We start from the raw sequence: 22843 nt of genomic DNA, 5'->3' as shown, positions 1-22843 counted from the left end.
TTTAGTGGAAAGATTGCTGGCAAAAGTCTTTGAAAAGTCATATAAGTGGTAAAATGTCCATATGTAAAAAAATTGGGTGAGTCCATACCTTCCTTGCCAGCTCTGCAGTATGACAGGTATTTACTTTCAGAAAAGTGTTCTTCTGACTTGGTAAATATGAGCACGAAGAGAAAAGAAAAAGTTCCATCTACAGGTTGAGTTTACTTCAGCTGCTTCATGTGTTCATCCTTGATTACTCAAGAGAGGCTGTGAGCAAACGTGCTGGCTTGTCTCAATGCTGGTGGCAAAAAAGGTAACAAATGCAGAAAAGCATCTCCAGTTTTTCAGGGTTGTGAGCAAGCTCTGACTGTCCCAGGTTGATAGCAGGCACTGTAAGATATGGTGTGGAACCCCAGTGACATTGCAGGGTACCCCAAGACAGCTTTATTTCCCTCTCTGACTGAAGACCTGAATGGGAACAGAGGAAAAAAAGAAGGCAGACATCTGAGAAAACTGGTGGCAGGCACTCAGGATCTCACACTGTTTTACTGATGTTAACCAGCCCTCAGACAGGCCTGCCCATAGAGGCGTTTGAAGATCTGTTTGGGTGGAGGTATGCCTCCATGGGGTGCCTGAGACCAGCTGCAGGAGCTGAGCTGGTGGGTCTTGACCTCCCTCTCCATCCTTCTCCCAAGGGCCTGACCAAGGCTGCCTGACTGCCCTCAGGAGCTGGGAGGCTTCGGGAGCGTTTCTTGTATTAAACCCTTGTCACAGGTCAGCTGCTTCCCCCAGTTGTACTTCTTCTAAAAATACCCATGTCTTATGCCTTCTGTAGTCACATAACTTCATGTCTCCCTTACTCCTTCCCCAGAGGAATGAAGAATGTTGAGCTGCTGGCAGCTAAATTGTATTTAAAGACATTTTTATTTTCTGAATCATATTCAGTGTGATACTTGTTTTAATTATATTTTATGTTGAGTGCTGTAAGATGCATGCATGAAAGCCTGTCCATAAATAAACGTGTCTTTAAAAGTCCTTATTTGTTTTCCTTGAGTCAATTCCTGCTCCATTGCCGAGGTGCACAAAAGCTGGGATATGTGGTCTCCAAAGCCCAGCCACAGAACCCAGATACCACACGATGCCAAACAGCCTCTTTGCACCACTTCTGTGTGGGCTTGCCTGTGCTGTGACACCGAGGGGATGCCTGCTGCCCTGATGGATGCTCCAGGGGCCCAAAATGGCCATGATTACCTGGGGAAATCAGCTACTGTGCCTTTTGGAAAGGCAGGCACTCTCCAAAAACCTCTTAGGGCATTTGTGGGGTGAAAGACAAAAAACTCACCAGGCAAACGCCAGGCAAGCTGCTCCTGTGCTGGAGGCTGAGCTCAGCCCTGAGCACAGGTCCCAGTGGAGGTGCTGTGACCTGGCTGTGCACCCTCTCGGGGCTCAGACCCCCTCAGGGCAACTGTAGGATGAGGGAATGTCACCTGCCACTGGCAAAGGGTTGGCTCAGCAACGGGGGAATCAAACAGCGATGGCAGGCGTGGGCCTGCCCATCAAAGGAGCCTTTTGAGGCCAATAAAGGAGGGATTCACGTTCTGTTCCTGGCTGGATGCTGTGGACGAGGCGAGGCTGAGAACAGGCCTGTGAACAGCGTGGGTTGGAGGGCGGCCAGGGGAGGCTGTCCCGCCAGCTTTCACAGGACCTCTCGCTGCCACCGCTCACCCGCATGCGGCCTCAGCGGAGCTCCTGGTGCCCTCCCCGCCCCTCACCCCTGCACTGCCGCTCCTCGCTCCACTCTGCCAAACCAGCTGTCTCCTGATGGGAGAAAATAATCCAGGATCAAGGACAGGAAACTGGATCTGCACAGGCAGTCGAGATGAGAAACTCATGTTTTGTGGCAACCCCCCTCAATCAAAATGCTCCACCTCCCTCTCCTACCTCCAAGCAATGAGAAACGAAAATGAAAGGAATGGAATAATAGCAGGTACACCTCACTTTTTTTGTTCCACCCCTAACCTTTGTGTGAGAAAAAAAAAAAAAAAAAAAAAAAAAAAAAGGAAAAGAAAGGAAAGGAAAGGAAAGCAACTAACTGCATTTTTTATTTTCTGGCATCAGCATGCTCTCCTGCTTTCATTCCTGTGACAGCTCCTGTGACCTCACCACAGCCCCATGAGACTGTCCAAATACCCAGGGTTTTATGGAGAGGTGTCCCATATGGAAAGCCACTGGCGAAGACCAAGGAGGGTAGGGCAGCAGCCCTTTATGGCTGCAAGACCCAGCCACTGTCTGCCTCTTGCTCCTGCCCCTCGCACATCTGTGTTTCAACACCCCTATGATCCCTCTCACTGCTGCTGCAGCCCACGCTGCCTGGAAATGTTCGAGTGACTGAATGTGTTGCTTAGAAGAAGAAAATGGCCTTTGATATGTTTCTCGAAAAGAGGTAATTAAAGAAAAGCGGCCCACAAGCCTTCTGAACTGGCTGTCCGTCTGGAAAGCAGCTCCCAGCCAGCCCTGCACAGAGCTTGGCCAACTGCTGGGAATGAGCGGAACCATCTGGTTCTGCTGCCCTCTGTCCCCACTGCCCTCGGGGGGTGTTTAGCAGGGATGTGTTTGCCACACCAGCACCGCTGCCTTAGCAACACAACCAAAGTGTTTGTCAACGTGCGAGCGACATGAATGATGGCGCCTTGTCCGAAGAGTCTGGTTTGCATGTGTGGCTCTTCTTCACAAAAGCCAATTTCACCACTCGCCTCAAAAAAGAGCCTGAGCGGGAAACTGGGAGCTGGGAGGGAAACTTTCCTGGGAGTCAAAAGCATATTTTATTTCTAATTGGGTAAGAACTGCCTTGGCCTTTTGGAATCAGTGGCGTCTAAACTAATAAATAGTACCAGTCTAAAGCTGATGAGAAATAGCTACATTTTAACAAGTGTCTGCTATTTTTAAGAAGTAACAGATCTTCTGCAGAAGGGCTGGAAGCCCGCTATGATCTGCCACCGGGCTCCATCAGCTTTCTGAGGGCCTTTCTATTTCCTTCAACCTTTACTGAATTAGGTCTAAGGAAACTGCTTATATCTCCGTATTGTACTGCTGTCAGTAGGTTTAAATGGAAATCTATTCACTGAAATCCTTTTTCTCATCAGCCATTTTTTCCCAGATTGGATCAAATGTCAATACAGTATTTATTGGGAAGGAGCAGGGTCATGCCTGAACATTGTTGTGTTCTTTTAATGAACAACGCAGCTTACTTTTCATGCCCTCATGTTCTCAGAAAAAAAAATATCAAATTTCTTAATGCTATCCCTTATGACACTTTCCTCTTCTTCTCTCATTTTCCTGCTCTGGTTCATGTCAAAGTGCATGTTTTCCCATGACCAATTCTTCTTGATGCACATTGCTGTCAACTAACAGTGCAGTTGCTCTCCATAAAAGCATTGCAGAAAACAATTGTTCCCCAAAAAGGTACAAATACATGAAACCATTACCTGGAAGAAAAATGGCACAATGGATGAACTATGGAAAAAATTCATTCCTTCTGCAAGGCATATCCCAGTCCTTCCTCATTCAGTGAACAAATCTAAAGTCGACAGATCTAGAGAAAGGAAATAGAAATTGAGAGAAAATTGATCAACTAAATGGAAAGATAAAATCCTAGAAGTGTTTTTTTGCACTTTCAACCTAATCCAGGTGGCTCCTAAACTTAGAGAAACTTTATATCCTGAAAACAGGCAGCCAAGTTCCAACTGACTTCTAAGAGTGATCAAGGCCTACACAAGTGTCCTTCCTTCATTTAGATCCTCAGAGATGCTCAAATGAAAAGTTTTCTTGGAATAGTCCCAAATATCTGCTATGAACAATCAACTTTAAGAGAGGATCACTGATTTTTCAGGTTTGGTTTGGTTTGTACGAATCCTTTCAAATAATAACTTCACAAATAGATTATGCAGCAAGACAGTGGAGGACCTGAGCTTGGCTTTTTCCTTTCAAATCTCCACGTCCTATGAGGCTGTTCTGACGGCCAGACTGTATCTTAGTGTGAAAGTGGCTCTCTCTGCCTTTTACATTTGTGCTGGATTCAGAAGGCAGGAATAAAACAAAGACCAGTTGGGGGACAGCTGCTGGTTGCTGCTTCGAAAATTGTATTTCATAGAATGGATCTTCCAAGGCAGGCCCTCTCTCCTCTAGTTGTAGTTGCAGGCAAGGTTAGCATGCTAACTTTAGGTTGACCCTTTCTTTGGGTGCCAGAGGGTGGGGAAGTCAAGGTGCTACTGAAAAGTGTCTTGCACCAAGGCTAATGCTGAATATGTACAGTCCAGGGAGTCTTAGGGGCCACACAAGGGTTCTGAAACTCCTCTGTGTTGTAGAAAATATAGGCATTGTGAGGCTGAGATTTTTATGTCCATAAGGACAGGACTCAGTTACAATGACCTAACCCCAAAGGCAGTTTAATATCTCCTGTGAGTATGGGTGACCCACCAGCATTGCCTAGTGTACTCTGTGGTTTTATCACTCAACCATAGAGCCTTTTCTCCCCACTTTCCAGATTGATACAGCCCTGTGGATCCCAGTGAAAAACACTGAGAGCCAAGAATTTTGTGCATAAACACCTCTTTTTCTGCGAAGAGCCCCGAGTCTTTGTGGGTCCTCTAAACACTCCTCCATGAGTTTCTAGTGTCTCGGTAATTTACAGTGTAAACTCCCTATAGTGGAGCAGAGAGCTGAGCTGAATGCAGAGGGAGAGAGGTCAGAAAAAGAGACTGTCAGTAGTATTCCTCGGAAGTCATCAGAGTGCAACATGAGATGTTCCCCATACTGTCCATACTAACATCTGTATACATGAAACAGAAAGAGTTGCCGCCACAGAGGGAGGCATGTTTTATGTGGTGTACTTCTGTTTGGAGTATGCTGTTCTGGATGACTTCAGTGCATTTTTGCAAGCAAACAATGTTCTTGTGTTTGTATTAAAATGTTAATTATCCTTTTTTAAATTTTAAGCCACAGTTTTAAAGATATATGAGAAAGACCTTGCCCCCTGCAGATGTGTATCAATCTACAAAAGATGCAATATGACTTGCTTGTGTAGATTCTTTGATGCGTAAGCATGGGAATTTATGAAGCATATTTAGAGTTATTCCATGTGGTCTGGTAGGAATAATTTCAAAAGAGGGATTGAAAATGGGATTTCAGTAAACACAAGTACAAAAGGAGAGTCAGGTTTTTAGGACCATCAAATTATATAAATATGTCTCAAAAACAGGGACCTGCTACAGTCAGAAAGTACTGTAGAAATGCTGAAGGAAGGAAGGACTGTGTATCATAAAGTGATGAGACTGACATAGGATGAAACAAGAAGAGTAACGCAAAGTCTTTTGATGCATCCAATTTATTTAGGCTGAAAAAAAAAGTGCTGTCAAGGTGTGGAGAAAGAACACAGTTTCAAAAATGTCTTGCCCTTCATATAAGTGGGCAATCTAGAGGTGATAGAGCAGCTCGAAAATTTCCATCATTATCTTTCCATTGAAAAAGAGAATGATAAGTACATAGTTGCAGGGAAAAAGTATATTATCCTAAAAATGTGAACATACTGTAAAACAAAAACAAGGTAAAAACTTCAAGCATTGTTATGGTTGGGACAAAAAATACTTGCTAATCAATACTTGAACACTTTTAAGACAGAAGTCCTATTTCAGAGAAAGAATATTTTCTTTAAATTTTAAATTTTTAAAACTTGGTGAACGTACTGCAAAGCTGCCCCTAGATTTTATTAGATCTTGTATAAAACTCTAGGATAAATAGAAGGAGGTGACAATAATGAAAATGCCATCATGTTCTATTTGTCAGTCTTGCTTTTAGTGGTGTTTGTCAGTGGTGTGTGTAAACTGAGTACATCTGCATTTCTTGCTTTGTCCAAATGTTTTTCCACAGACGAAAATCATACTTTTGGATGAGTTGGCATGTGCTTTAGGAGCTTTGCTTCTGTGAGTTAAGCATTGTAAGAGAAGAACCAGATGATTAGAGGTTAATACAATTTTGTTTTCTGTGTGCAAAGGATGACCAGGGCAGACACTGTCCATGACTCACCATGAATGAGAAAGATAAAGAAGCACCTTGCACACTCTCTCAAGGGAAAGACAAGGTGAAGTGAAGCCTTAACTAGGAATGGAAATGCTGCTAGAGAGATACGAGTCAAACCAAAACCAAAATGTTATCACTATATGATCAAGAAATGAATTTATTATGAGTACTCATGAACAACAGCTGAAGATACCTCTGATGAGAGAAGTACCTCTCTGCTATCTCCATACATTACTCTTTTTTTGCCTGTATTTTCAGCTTCTCTGTGTACTTTATTTTTCTGGATGAAGCTATCTTCTCAGGCAAATGCTCCATCACTGAGACACCAATTCTACTCTCTGTATCTCAGTTTTGAACTTCTGAAACTCCAAATTATTTTAAAACACAATAAAAAAATCCTTGTCTGAATTTCTGATACTTTTTCTGAAATGTTATCAGGTTCCACCTCTGTAAAAATCCTTCTTGGACACACCATAATTATTTCCTGCATCAGCTATTGTAAATCACATTTTAATGGATTCCTGAAGCTCACTGAACTTCAGTCGGACCATACAGTATTTGCTAAGAAGCTTCATCTCCCTTAACTTTGTTCACTATCTCTCTGCCCAGAGATTTCAAATAGACTGCTATTTCTTTTAATTCACTTTTGCCTCACTCTGTATTCAGCCCTTGGCCTAAGCACAATTCAGTCCTCCTCTTCCAAATTTTGCCTTTATTATCATTCACGTAGATCAATTTCCATGAAATATCTAAAAGCTAAAGTTAGGAAATCAGAACTTTTCAAGAGTTTTTTGTGAATTTTTCCAGCCAAAGAGGCAGAAATTAGTGTTCGGCCTTTCAAGAAAGATTTCCATTTTGAAAAGGAGGCTACCAAAAAAGCCGAACATTTTAGATTCTTTCCTGAATTCCATGTAAGTCCTAGGAGTAGAAAAAAAAATCAGATGAACATATCTGTTTAAACGCAAACACTCCTATGCCTTTGTCTTTCCCCTTCTTTTACTGGGCCATTACCTTGTAGAAGCATAGGAATTAGGTCCTATTTTCATTTTCCTTTTATTTCTTCCTCTTATTTTAACACTTCCAAGCTTCTTAGACATCAGTATGCCTAGTTTAGGGTTGTCCTCAAAACTTCTGTCCACTTTTTGTGCTTCCAGGAGAAAGTCCTATCTTTAAAAAATTGTATTTCTCTTTTTCCAGGTGATAGTAAACCTGTATACAATAAAACTTGTCCTTTGTTTTTCCATATACTGTCTTGACTCTCTCATTTGTACCTCACCTATTCTTGCACAATAATTATTATTTCAGCTTCTAATCCATGGCATAATGAAGGCTGCTGTAATCAATCAAATCATATTCTTTTTAACTAGGAAGCATCTGTAATCAAGAAATTGATTTCTGGGTGAACCACTTAACAGTGGTCTCTTATGTCTGCTAATGTTCATGAAATTATAGCACTAAATTCTTATTCTTGGTTTCATTGCACCAGCACATCAACCATATGCGGTTGGAAAACTTTAAAATTAAACATCAGAAGGGTAAGGGAAAGAAAGTTTCCTTTTGAGTCTCAAGAAAACGCATTGTTGAATTCGTTCAAATACAAATGGAATGCACATACTAAGCCACTAGGATGTGCTTAATTTCTTAAAGATGTTTTTTCATGTGATGAAGTATCATCTGACCCAATAAACCAACTCTAGCCTGGGTTTTTAGGTTCACAAAACATAAGCATTGCCCAAAAAACTTCCCACTTCCTTTTCTTTTGGTTTTCTGTATGAAAGAATTCCTTTCAGTGGAAATGTTAGAATGATATTTTCAAATATCCAGACAATATAAGACCAGACCACAGAATTAAAGTGTTTTCTTTGTCTTAAGATAGCTTTCTTCTCTAAGTATGAATAAACGTTTGGATCAGATCAATTGTTTCCTTTGAATTATAGTGAAAGAGAATTAAATGGTTAAGCATACAGTTTACTGGTATTATTTTAAAAGACAAACATTTTAATCTGATCTCTCTTTAAGTTTTAAAAGTAATATTTTATATTATATTTGTATGTGATTAAAACACATTCTAAAAATTACTGCTTATAAGGAAGGTTACAATGAGCTTGGAGTTTTATGTAAAATGTCAAATGAACTAATAAAATGTCCTTTCCTGTAGGCAGTGCAAATGCTGTAATTAAAAAAAACACTAAAAATACACATGATCCTAAATTGCAGAAAACAGAAAATCATTCAAGCGACAAGAAGAAAAGTTTGAAATACAGTTGTCACTACTCTCTCCTGGATGGTTCCACTCTCTTAGAAATTCAATCAGGGATAACTGTGATTTGAAACAATAACATGTTCATTTTAATGTACTGGGACTGGACAAACAGCGCTTTCCTAATAATGAGGGCAGAGTAAATTGCTTTGCTGCTTCCATTGTCATGCAGTTCTTGTGTTATCGGCCACAGAAATAATGAATGCTCAAATGCATCTCGCCACTTGTGTAGCTTTTTTTTTTTTTTTTAATTGGACAAAGGTGCATCCCTGAGGAAAATGCCCAGGAGGTACTGGCTTGGGGAGAACAAAGGGATCCCAAAATTGTAGAATTTTTTATTTATAAAAAAAACTTGTTTAATATAATTCACTCTCAAAATACAGGCCCTAATTTCTAATATCACCGTACTTGTGTTTCAATGAGTTTGTGTCTGATTTAGGTAGATAACAAGAAGGAAAGTGAGTCCCCAAAATCAAGGTATCTGAACTTAACAAACATTTTTGAGATCTAAATGGTGAAACAACCTTTCTACTAATTTGTGCTACTCTATATCATCAAACTAATGTGCCCTCTTGTCTACATCAAACATGCTTTTATGTTGCCATCAACCTAAGAATCATATCATGTTAAAAATCATCTATAGTACTATGTTTTAGATCTTATTACCTTTTAATCATGACTCATATTGCTCGGTTTTTTATTAAAAAATAAACTTTTGGTACCTAGCTTTTGGCATGAGGAGCTTGGTCTCTGCCTGGAAGCCTGTCTTTGACCATGGCACTATGCAAAACGCCACAGAAAATATAAGAACCACCCCAGCAACAAGAACAGGGGTTACTTTTCTTCTTATCACAGTGCTCCATACCCAAGAAAATACAGGGCTTTCGATAAAGTGGGAACTCCAGAACAACAACAAGTCTATTACTTCTGTGCCTTAGTAAACCTAAAAAGGATCAAAAAAATCACAGTGTGGCCAGAGTCTGAGGTAATTTAGCCTTTGTTTCACCTCCTGGCTTCCAGTCCTGAGAAGGAGAGGTCTGTGGTTGGGTGGGACCCCCAAACGTCTCTCCTCCTTCCATCCTTATTCATGCAAGAAGAAAAGACAAGTTGAATGGACAGAAGCATATAATTGCCTTCCCTCAGGAAAAGCTTTTTGTCATCTCCTGCCTCTCTGCCTATGCCTGGTTTGTTCTTCCTCTGGAGGCAGAAATAAAAGAGATGAACCATAATAAAGAGTTCTTCTTGGTTGTCTTAGCACTATTTGAGGTCTAAATCAAGAGCAAGTCACCTCAGTTCATCAGGAAAACATGGTAAAAGATGGCACCAGTGTGCATGGGGTTCTGGCAAAATTTCCATACTAGTAAGAGGTGCCTACTCCAGTGGGGCTGGCTGGGTCACATGCTATTAGTTTTCTGTGTTCATGAGCACCAAATGTTGCTTTAAAAGTGGCAGAGGAATGAACAGCATTTAAAATAAGCCAGTATAAAGCCTGGGCTTTTGCTGAGCTTTTATATTCTGCTATTTACTGAAAATATCTCTCTGTGTGAGATCTTTTCCCCTAAGAACATATGTCCTTCCTGCTTGTTCAGACTCTGATCCTAATCTCAATTGTTTGATGTCATAATCTGTAGTATGGGAATGCAGAGAAATGCCTACAAAAAAACCCCAGTGCTAATTGAGAGAAGGTGCCTTCTGGGGGTTTTCTGTGCACAATAGTTTCAGGAATGATTGGAAGAAAGCATATTAATCAATTTTGCAGATGATTTGCAGTGGGAAAAGTTCATAAACCACTTAAAGGCTGGGGATAATACAGAACACAGTTTTCATAAAACAAAGGAAAAATCTAACATCACTTGGAGCATACTGGACATTCAGATCACTTCCCACAGCTACTGAGCAAACATTTTTGAAAACATTTTGAAAACCAATATACATGAGAGAATGAATCGATGACAGTGTAAGAAATACACTCATGCCTTAGCCATTGGAAGCACCAGGAAGAAACAGAAGTATTTTCAGTATCCAATCTTATTCTCCTAAACTCCAGAAAAGCTATTAGTCTTTAGCAAAACTACTGCTGTGGTACTGTGTTGTTATTCTGGCAAACAGGACATGATAATAGCAATCTGATATCCTGTTCAAAAATATTGTATTAAAAATGCCATTTTCTTTATGCTGATGGTAACAACATCTGTAGAGTACCTTTTAATATCAACCCCCATAGCTACATTTTGTCTTTACCCTCAGGGAAGATGATTTTTTCTAATGAACTCAAAACAGTTTTTCCTTATATTCACTAGCAATTCCAGCTACGTATACAAATCTCTGTGTGACTGCAGAAATGCAATTGCCCTGTGTATGTGGCAAAGACCAGTAATTTGAAGCTTCCAGCAAATTACATCAAACGTCATGGATTTTCATCAACATGTAAATAATAAATACACTTGCTAATTTTGCTTGTAACCCATGAATTCCCTTCAACACTATTAACACCATCTTGTCAGGATGCTTAGAGTTGGAAGAGTCCAGACTTAAGTAAGGACAGCAACAGGATTGGTAAAATATGCTTTGAGAAACCATCTCAGGCTTCTAGACAAATCCATGTAATTGAAATGTTTTCATATTGCCTTTGATTTACAAAATATGTAATCTTTAATTTATATATGTCACTTTTTCTAACTTTTTAATGTTGTTATACCATTATCCCATAATCTCTCTCTCTTTTTTCTTTCCTGATACCTCACATTTCAGAAATTGATAAACCATGGCCCCTGTAATTGCTGTGATTTGACTGTGGAGAATAGAAAATATGCATTACACAGTATGCTTTACACAGGTCTTTTGATTAGTAGTCTTATTATCTGGGGGGATGAACAGAAGAATGAAACTCAAGTGGTCTCATCCTATTATGGGGTCACTAGTCAAGCTATTTTACATTTTTGCTGTAGTGTCCTGATTTGTAAAAAGATAATTAAAAACCTATTTGCCTTGAACATATATTATAGAGGAGTTATGTCTGTACACTGCTTTGAACATCTCAAGAACAATATGTGAATGGTAAGTGCTGCTTTCTCTTTCATTTTTTAGTCCCACACTCAGCTTTTACCTCTCTTCTCTAAACTATTCCTATATAGTTATATATTTATATATAATATCTACTATTGATAAATCCAAAGTCAGCTTCTTGAGTCAGTCTTATTGAACTTGGAAAAATTCTTCTATGGGACCGTGTTGCTTTTTCTTTTGTATTCCTTTTGTTATACTGTCTGTTCTTTGTTAATTTTATATTTCTTCACGCTATTAAAAGTCAGATGAAACCTCTGCCTTATAATACTTATTCCTTTTTCTCCAGATTTCTTTTCTTTTCTCTGAATCATTTATTCTTATTTCTTTTCTGACTGTTCATATGCGAAAGTTTTCTGAATACACAGTGTTCAGAAATAGAATGTGGGACCATTCAAAAAATTCAAGTCAGTTCTAGCTTATGCATTTACAAGACTCAGAGAATTTTGTATTCCTAGTGTGTAAGATTATTTTCTCATAACTTAATTACGGTAAGCAAGAAGGAGCAGGCCAAATGAAGAAAGACTGAATGTTTTGTTTTCTAATGAATTTCACACAGACGTAGCAGTTTCTCTCGTGCTGGCTTAAAACAAGGAGCACACAAGTGGTATGAACAACACTGTCAGCAGCAACCTCATTTGCTTAACCTCAGTGCATTAAAAGAAAGAGATGAAGTTTTTTGGAATGCAAATATTATTGTAAAATGGGGCGGGGGGAAGAGGAAAGGAAAAAATATAGGTTACACATGGCTGCTTTTAATGGAAATAGTATGATGTCGTTTCTCCCTTTCTCCATGGTTTGAAGTCAGCAATCCCCAGAGAGAAAATTTCTGAAGTTGTAATGAAAAGAGATCGTTTCAGAACACATAACAGGCAGTTCCCTCTTCTTTTATGTTCTACGGAGAGAGAATGTTTCCATTGTATGTGGCTTTTTGATATATGACTTTGAAAAGAATACTCAATCCTTCCATGAAAAGGTTGAATATTCTTTTTTGCTTAGTTCTCATTCCTGAATTGCATTGAAATCCCACTCCCTGGTTATTCATAACTTGCTAAAGTTTCCCTGTGAGGCTTAAAATTGTAGTGGTCTAGTCTAGTGAAGACATTTTAAAAAGAAATACCAAGCTAAAATAAATAATGCTTTGCAGAATAAATAATATCTGAGACATAGCAGAGGGAGAATCAACACCATCCTTCCCTTTTTCTTTCCCCCATGGTGACTACAGAAAAGTTTATGCCAGTAAAAGGTTTTGTTTACATTAAACTGTGAGGCCATTTGTTGGTATAATGCATTTCAAGTTCAAAAAGTACTGGAAGGCTGAACTTGAGACATTCACACTATGTAATAACTGCTCCACTAAACAATTAAATCTTAAGCAGTTCTGTTACAGGATTACTCTTTTGAAGCCTGGCTTGAAAACCAATCCAATAGTCCTGTAACAGTGTCTAAAAGAAAACTGGAGCTTCAAGAAATCTGTGTTGGACATTTTTCACTGTTGTTCTTCCTGAGCTGCCAGTGCAGTTAAATGTTCCACAGTATGAAGAATTTCTAAGGACAATTGGATTAAAAATAGATTTCAAACAACAAAAGGTGTTGCAAGCAGAGGTGGAAGTAGGTGTATGTCTGTGGAAGTAGGGCAACACGGTAACATCTGTAAATAACAGCTGAAATTTTTAATCCTCTTTTAATTAGACTCCTTAGAAATAATTTCACATGTTAAAACTTGAAGTAAGGAGTCAGACATGGTGCTGCTGCACATTTTCCAGCTGACTGATTAGATGCTTGCTTTGCAAGTGTTGTGTTCTACTAACCTGAAGAGTATTCTGTTCATCTTCCCTGACATTAAACTAACAAAAATATTATTAACCTAAATATGTACCCCATATCCTTTGTAGAAAGGGCTTGTCAGTTGTTTATGTGCTTTTTCTGATAAGATTACTCTCCCTGTGAATTTTTCTTTCTATTGACCTGCAAAGGAAGTTAGGTGAGCATGTTTCAATGTTAATTCATGGAAGAACTGTATCTCTTGAGATCTCATGGGACTTGGAATACTGTTTAAAAAGTGTTGTCAAGTAATATTAAAAGAGTACAGACCTCACCAAAAAAATCTGGGTAAGGTGTGAACTCAGTGTTTCACGACAAGGTTATACATTTCATTCAACAACACCAGGGAGCACAGGGAGTCACGGGAGTCACTGCCAGCAAAAGTTCTAGTCCACAGGCTAGATGACTTTTATGAGCACACCTCTTTTAATGGATCTGAGTAGTTTTGTGAGATTTAACTTGTCTTTTAAATAAAGTATGCAGGATTTAAAGTTTTAACTGACATGCCCAGGCAACTTACATCTGCATTGAATATTTTGGGATTTTCCAGCAGTGTCTTGTGTTATTCATTTTCCCTTTCTGTAATAAAAAAGACAGTGACTTTTACTAAGTAAGGCACATATGTTTAACTCATCCAGTAGGACTTCATTCAGTGTGAGTTCTTAACTTTTTATTGTATGTTGAAAAATATTAATCTCATACTAAATAGTCTTGTAAATTCCTGCTTAGCAATGCAACCCCCTCCTGTCTGACACACTCTGTAGCTTCTGTAATTACTCTTTTGTGCAGGATTCAGCTGACCTAACCCAAGACACAAAAGGTCAGTACCTTGCCTTAGTTAATTGTCCATACAACTTCTAGAGACACAAGTAATCCTATCTTAAAGCAGATGTTTCAGATAGGTGCACTGAATTACTCAGGTGTGGGTATCCCTCCTTCCGAAGGACTAGAGGTGGCAAATGTGGACAAGACACCTAACCTGAAAAGAGATCAAATGAATTCCAACACAATGAAGTCCATATTCTATATTTACTTGAAGCAGAATCTTGTTCTAAGAAGTTTCATGGAAGATGGCAACTAACTCTGGGCTTTTTTGAGAAGAGCCCTTTCTACTGGAACAACACTGTTTCACAGAATAGAGATGATCTTTTCCCTTTACTCTTAATTTTGTTTCCATCTCACAAACCCCTCTGAATTCATTCTCATGGTTTCCAAAGTGCCCAAAAAGAGTTGAGGAAGGGTGGTATAGGCACAGGCAGCCTGAGCAGAGAGAGTGGCTCAGAGAGTAGAGCCTGGGATTCAGGTGAGGCTCACATGCTGGTGCGCAGCAAGGGCAACAGTGGGATGATGGCATTTCACAGCTGAGACTGAGAATGACTGGGCCACCAGAATGGCACTGAGCCATGGGGAGTGACAAGACCATAGTGGGAACAACTTTTGTTATCAGCTTAGAGGGAAAGGACTTGTAGGACTTGGAGTAAAACTTGTGTAGGGCTACTGTTTCCGTATATCACTTTACACTCTGGCCACAAACACATGAAACTCACTAACAGCACGGGTTTAGCTCATCCCCAGACAGTAAAATGGGATGTTTTGGCAAGACTCCACTTAGCCTGGTATACTTCAGGGCTGGATTTGTACCTTATCTAATATATTTCCTTGCATGGTTTCTACAATCAGTTCATTTTGGTCACTGTGGTTTGAGGATAGGCTTGACCAAATCCAAATCTCTGTCATAGCCATTTTAATTACAGTGTAATTATAGATTAAAACATTTTTAAATGGCCCATATTCGTGACTAAAATCCAAAAGGCCCATACATGAAAATCTGCAGCAATCAAGTGCTTAAGCATCATTCAAAAAAATCAGCTTGCAGTTGGGTAATGAAAATTTGAATCAACATGCTCTGGTAACCAGTAACCTTACACTGAATGCCAGCTGAACATTTAAACTGAAAATGCAAAGCAGAGAAGCCCAACAACTCGATTACCAACTTCCTTTCTATAAAGAAAATATTGTTTCAAGTGAGCTGTTCTAATGATCAAGTATACCACAGGAATGTGTCAGCAATTAGAGCACTCAACACAGCACACTTTTTTCAACTTCTCCTTATCCAGCATCTTCTAAACACTAAGGAGAGATATATCTTTTGGCCCCAGACTATAGGTACAAAAAAATGCTGGAAACCAACTTTAAATAATTAGTCCTTAAGGAATGCATATACTCACTGTGTGATCTCCCATCTCAAGCAATTCTTGGTTTATGAAAGGGTGGTGAGCTAAGGGACAGTGCTATCTGCTGAGGAAGGTGCAGAGAGAACTGAAATAAATCATACTTTTTGAGCTAAAACTTGAAGCTCGCAACTAGGTAACAAGGATCAGGTCAAAACTCACCTGCAGTGTAGACAAAATTGATGTCTGCTTCCCCAGACATGAGAGTTTTGTGCTAGGCGGGGTCTGATTTTTTCACCCCAGTCAGAGAAAAAACAGAAGTCAGGAACAGACCAGGAGGAGCAAGATAGGAACAGCTTCCAGGGGATGCTAGAATTAAAAGCAGAACTTCCTTGCTCTTCCACACCATCTTCCTCCTGGCATTCCAAGGCTCTGACACTGGCAAAGTTTTGCTGCCCTGTCACAAGCAAGATTTGTAGCAACTATTTTGCGGTGTGTAGTGGATCTGGGTTTAGCCGGGTGACGTGAAGGGAGCAGAAAGGAAAGAGGAAGAAATCATTTCTTAGGAACAAAATTCTCAAGAGCACCCTATTAGCACAGTGCCTGATAAATGGTGCAACTTTGTGCCAGGCTAAATACTGAGCACCTGTCCATGCTGGAGGTGCTTCACCTTTGTAAGTCCAGTTGGAGTGCCAGAGAACATCATTGTTCTGAGTCCAGTGACTGCACCTTCAGCAGCTGCAGAGCAGAAATTGCCATCCATAGCAATGATTTAGAGCATTTATGACACATTGAATTGAAAACTTGGAGGGATTCACTTGCAGTTTAATTAGGACTGGAAGCCAGTTTCAGTCAAGGGATGTTGTGTCATCTACCATATCTATTCTATACAATCACTTGGGTTTTCTAGAGCACATCTGTCTTCATAATTCATTGAGTAGCCGAGCTCTCCACTGACCATGCTCCTGAATTCTTTTAATATAACACAACTTTAGCCTAAGTTTGCCCAGCTATCAAAAGTCTGGGACACTTTAAAATGATGCTCAGGATACTTGAACAGCACTGACTTCAGATTCTGAGTCAATCAAAAAGGTAACAATTCAACAATTTTTCCCTAAAGACGAAGATGCAAAAGCAAATACTTGAACTCCACTGAAGGCAATAAGAAAACCCTAGTGCACAAGCTGTTATATAAGTAGGTTGCTATTACTTGTGTCGTACATTTCATGCCTTTATGAAACTTAACAGTGTGCATGAGAGTATCTTAATATGTGAACAGGCTTGCAGGTGAGAGAACAAACAGAATGGCAGGTATGCCATTGTAGCAACTGTGAACTGTGGGTATTTCAGATTTTTACCACAACATTGCTGAAGTGCTGGGAGATGTTCCAAGTTACCTTACTAGCTCATCACAATTACATTTTTAAAAAGCTGGGAAAGATGACATGAGCCTGGGGCAGTAGGCAAGAAAGAGGAGAAAGAGACAGATGGGAAGGGGGGGTGGAGACAGTGAGAGAGAGAATGAAAGAAAGAAAGAAAAAGAAAGAAGCCTCAGAACTGTTTTTCACTTTTCAAATGTTTTTTTTTTTCAAAAAGTATCAAGATGTATTGAGCCTTAAGGCCTAAAAGCTCATCTAAGTTTTACGTGGAGAAAACAGGAATAATACCACAGGTTTCAACTATGATTTACAATAACATGAATGAAAGCTGATTCTGGCAGTGCTCCATCTACTTAATGAAAAACTTGTTGAAGAGGAAAAAAAAAATGTCCAAAAAAAAAGACTGATAGAAGATTAGCAAGAACTAGCATGAACATGATTTCAGCATTTGTATGTCTATCACTGAACACCATCTGATTAGTAACAAATATTTTGCTTCCAGTTTTGTTTTTGTTTTTTTTTTTTTTTTTAATTGCACTACTCCCATTTTGAACCTGCAAAGCCATGATAATCTGCTGGTTCCTTGTAGATGTCCAGCACATAAAAGTCTTGGACATGCATTCAAATACTTCCAGTGTTATTCAAAGACAGTATCTGTGCATGGTGGTGTAGCAGAAAATATGAAGGTGGCAACATGGAGAGCAGAGACCCAAAGGGACACTATAAACATTTTGCTCCTCAGGTCCTTGTAAATCTATCAGTGTTTGCCTCTAGTCCAGCATCTCACTATTGAACACTTCAAAGAAAGCATGCAAGGAAATCAGTTATCTGATTATCTCCTCTTTTATATCACTCCTTCTGAGGCTCAGGCCACTGCTTAAGCAGGCAAACAGCAACACTATATCCTCAAAGGGATAGAAATAAGAGCTGAAAAGCCATCTCTTACGTCACTTAACACAGACTATGCCAAGAAGAATTGCTCCCTACAGTACATTCATAAGTGTTTCCTACTATGCAGCTCTAAATGACTGAAGTGATCGGGCTTCCGTTGTCTCCCTGGGGAGGTTTCACCACAGCCTATTCAGGCACGCTGTTTGGAGAGCAGGAGACAGTGATTTCATTGTGTGTCACATCTCGGGGTTTCTACACAGAGGTTGGCTGCATGCTGCACCTGGAGCAATCTGAAACATTCTGATGACACAGTGGTGAAATTTCCTGTTCACTTGTCATCGTGAACCTAATGGGCAACACCACCATCAGCCAAAGTGCAAGTGAGCCAAATTCCTAGTCAGCTCTGCTTGAAATAGATTCCATGCTAGGATATGACCCTCAAGTGAAAATGTCTTGCAACTCTGCTTGGCTTCAATTCATGTCCCTTGGAAGTCTATGGACAAGGGACAAAGCTCTTTTGGTAAGCTGTTTGGGACAGTGACTAGCAGACTGTGTGTGCTGATTATCATAAGTAAGCAACAACAACAACGATGACAGTTGTCAGAAGTCAATATGTACAGTACTTCCACTAAATTGATATGATAAATATATATATATATATATTTATGGGGCCAGAGTCAGGAAATGCCTAACTCCCCAATTACGAAAGAGGTGGAATTAGGGTACAAACTGTTTTCAAGAGATTAATGAATTACACATTGTGATACAAGGTCTAATTCTGATCTAACTCTTCCACCTGCTGGGGTAACTCACCTGGGTCCTGTGGGGCTCTTCTTGACTAACAAACAGTGCAGTGGAGCAAGCTTACTTCATTTGTAAGCTGTGAATATTTGGTAGCATATATAGTGCCTGTAGCATTCCTTTCTGAGAAACAGTACAGATGTTGGTAGGATGCTGGCACCAGGTATTACCAGTGGTATAAAATATATGAAACCACTAAGTGGTTCATCTTTCTTCCATTGGATTAATTATGGTCTAAAAAATTCTCTTTGTAATTTATTTAAGCTGCTAGTTTTTGCCAGGCAGATAAAAAGAATCTTAGCTTAATAACAGATTTTGTTATGATATTGGGGTTTTTTGAGAAGTATCTTTAAGGAACATGGCACAGGGCGAAGATGTTATTTGGAGGTTATTTATTCAGGAATCAACCACCCTGAACCCCTGATAATGGTTTCTAAAACATTTCTGTAGTTTCAAGGATGAAATGCTGCTTCATAGCATTGGTGAAACACTGGAGTCACATCAGCTGCAGCCTTCTGCATTTCTTAGAAGTACATATTTTCAGAAGAGCTTAGCATTGGCATGATTCTGTTTCCTGTGATGTAAATGAAGATTTCCTGCAAACTTCAACAGCAGCAGAGGCAAATGCTGAGCACTGTGACACCCTTGGTGACCTGCTCCTATTGCAGCTAACTTTTAGGAAAGCCAACATCACAGCAAGTGTATTGGCTGTTTTAAAACTACTTTGTTTCTTTCATTTGTACATAAGATCTATAAATAAATTCAGGCATTTTTGTTCCAATAAGCTCTATTCATAATGACACTATCCTTAAATAGCAGGAATGCACTATAGTAATATAATTAATTCTTTTCTGTGTTTTGTTTGCAAGTTGATTAAGTGAAATCACAGTGGCTTAGTTCAGAATTCTTCCTTTATGGAATACATTTAAAAATAAAACAAAACACAGTCACCCGTGAAGGACTTCATAAAATGTCCAGGCTGTGAAAGGCAGTCAGCAATCTGTGCAAGTCACGTTCAAAACCTTTGTTTGACAAACTTTCCCAGAAGATTGGCAAAATATTAAATAGCAACTGTACATGGAATTAGAAAATGAACAGAATCAGCTGACCTGAGAAAGATCTGAACTTGTAGTTCTTCCCACAGCCAACTCTATCATTCAATTTTTTTCAGAAACATTATGCTGATAAAATCTCCCAGGCCCTGAATATTTACTGCTCAGTCATTTATTGTCCTTTTTAATAAACAGGTCAGGGGAGGTATTTGTGAACATGGCTTATTTTTTTCCAAAATCATCAGGCAGCCAATATTTTTCAGTACAATAGCCTACTTGTCTTGGGCAACTTTTTCATTCTGAACAAGGGCATGAATGTTTCTAGATTGGCAGGATAAATGACTTATTTATGTTTATCCCTCTTTTTGTTGTACCATTTCTTTAAATACCCTTTCATTCCATTCAGCTGTCCTTACCTTCACTAGCTGTTGTAGACAGTCTGACTTGTGCATGAATTATTTTAGTTTTATTAAAGAATATCAGACTCTGAGGGTCCCAGTACAGTAATAAGACCACCTTAATGAACAGATATCTGGTTGCTTCTCTTTGCAGGGTAATGCAGTGCAAAGACATGGATACAGCCCCTTGGGTGATATATTCAAAGCTGCCTACAAATTAGCTACTTACAGCAGGCAAGACCCTCATAGGGTTTTGAACTTCTTTAGTGTTAGTTCAAACACGAGCTCTCTATTTCTATGCTCAACTAGTCTGCCTGCTCCAAGCCTTGAAATTTCATTGACTTTTCTAGGCAAATTAGCAATATTTTTGTCCTCTTGCCATTTGCAGTACTTTTGGCAGTGGTTAGTGTGCCTGCCCTTTCTGTGTCCCCCATATGATGCCTATACAACCCCGTGATCCCTGGAATGCAGCAGTGTTTTTGACATGCTGGTGGGGATGAGAACGCCAGGACAGGAAACATGGCTGTGGCAGGACACTGCAAACACTCCTGGGTGCATTGGCTAATGCTGTGCTGGGATGGGACATCAGAGCATTTGGTTATTCTTAATGATTTCCTCCTGGAACAAGGACTCAGGGAACCTTGGATGGAATGATTTTTACTTTGCCCTGAGCACCACTGGACTTGATTCATACATGCTGTTGTGGAACAGGCATTCCAGCACAGGGAACAAATTAAGCTCACATGCAGCACCCTAGCAGAACCAAAAAAACCACTCAGTATCTATGCCATCATGCCTAATTTCAAAAGGTAATAATGCAAAAATGTGTTTAAAAAAATGTAGGATTACATAAAAAAGGAAGCCTCCTACTTTTGAAGAGTAAAGTCTTTGCAGATGGCATGCAGATAATTCAAAGAGTGTTGTCCTGGTTTTGGCTGGAACAATTTTCTTCCTAAGAGCTGGTACAGTGCTGTGTTTTGGATTCAGGATGAGAATAACCTTGATAACACACTGATGTTTAGTTGCTGCTGAGCAGTGCTTGCAGAGAGTCAAGGAAATTTCAGCTTCTCATAGTGACAGAGATGAATCTGGGAAGGGACAAAACCAGGACAGCTGACCCTTAGTGGCCAAAGGGATATTCCATATTGTCTGGCATCATGTTTAGAACGTAGAGCTTGGGGGTGCTGGCCAGAGAGTGGCTGCTCCTGCTCAGGGACCAGCTGAGCATTGATCAGCTCCTGAACAGCAATTGTTGCGCATCTCTTGTTTTTCATAGTCATTATTATTATTATTACTATTATCATCATCATCATCATCATTTCTCATTTATTTTCTGTTGTATTAAACTGTCTTTATCTCAAGACAGGAGTTCTACTTTTTTTTTTTTCCGATTCTGTCCCAGTGAAGGGAGTGAGTGAAAGGCTGTGTGGTGCTTAGCTGCCTGCTGGGTTATACCACAATAATTGTGTGTTGAAGGTACAGAGAAAATACATAGCAGGTCCTTAAAAAATCATAAAAAGACCAGAAGAAAGCAGGTGTGATGGCAACTGATTGAGGAAGATCTCAGAGATCAGAAGATCTCTCTAAGAAAATATCATTAGATCTGGAAGGTTAAATGGAATTCACCCAAAGGCAGGAATTTTGAGAAACTACTTGCAAAAGACATGGACATGCACAATAAATCATTTTTAAAACATGTTAGGAAGAGGCATCTTGCCAGAGAATCTGTAGGGCAAGACATTATTTAGTCATAAGGGTGAAATAACATCCTCTTTAAGAAGACAAGTACAAAATTACATTTCCACTGCAGCACCTTGGGAATGTTACTTCACTAGGATCCTTCTTTGCACAGGATACAGCAGATGATTTGCTTCAGATTGGTCCTAAAATTATGTGAAACTGCAGGAAGACCTTGTCACAGCCTCTGGCAGGTGGAATTCAACACATATAAAGGCAAACTCCATTCCTTACACCTACTAGGATAGGTTCCAAGTCGCTGCTAATGCTGAGGAATGAAGTATATATCTCATAATAAATAGATATGTGAAATTATCATCTTAGTGCTCTGTACTGTTCTGCTGGGGCCTTTTTCTTTGTTCTGGCCTTTTTATGTCAGAAAAGACACAGAGGAGAGGAACAAAGATGATTAGAAGTGCAGAGTGTCTTCAACACGTGATCCAAATAATCTAGAAGCACTCTTATACCTGAAAAAGGAACAAGGGATGGCCTTACAACAGACATCACAAAGGATGCAGAGCTCAGGATGATGGTTGGAAAGGCTCTTCCAGTGTAGGAACTGGAAAGTGTCAAGTAAAGACAGAGCTTCCAAAATTTAAAAAAAGGAATTTTTTTCACATTCCATGTAGTTGAGCTGTGGATTTCCTTGACACAGGATACTGTGGGCAATCAAAGTTTACATAGCTTCAAAACCAATTGGACAGTTAAGAAAACTCTCTCAGGGCTTATCAAATGTAAAGATGCAACCTTTTCTTTGAGAACAACAAATCACTGGAAGCCAGGAGAACATCACTACCACTGCACACTCATTTTGTTCTTATACTTTCCCTACACACCTTCTACTGACGGCTGTCAAAGGCAAGAATCTGGACAGGGCAGGTCTTTGATTTGGTTTGATTTGATCCTTACTTTCTTATTTCTTTTTGAGACAGTCTGTGTGCATAGGAGAACTCCCCCCTGTGCTGCTGCTGGGTCAGCAGTTTAGTTGCTGCAAGTCGTTTTCAAGGCTGTCTCCCCACAGTGTTCACACTGAAGCATTTCCTTTGCCTGTTAACAACAGGCTGGAGCCTAAGCACAGCCCAGGAGGGTGAGCCCTCCCTCCCCACCTCTGCCCTGCTGCTGTTTGACGGGGCACACATGTGTCATGGGAGGAGATTTGGAAGACAAATAGCACGGGGAAGGGGTATCCATTTTTCAGTACCTTACAGAGAGA

Source organism: Chamaea fasciata, unplaced genomic scaffold (assembly GCF_029207755.1).
Source record: "Chamaea fasciata isolate MVZ Bird 193981 ecotype frontalis unplaced genomic scaffold, bChaFas1.0.hap1 SCAF_3, whole genome shotgun sequence".
NCBI lineage: Eukaryota > Metazoa > Chordata > Aves > Passeriformes > Sylviidae > Chamaea > Chamaea fasciata.
This window is presented reverse-complemented; position numbering follows the sequence as displayed.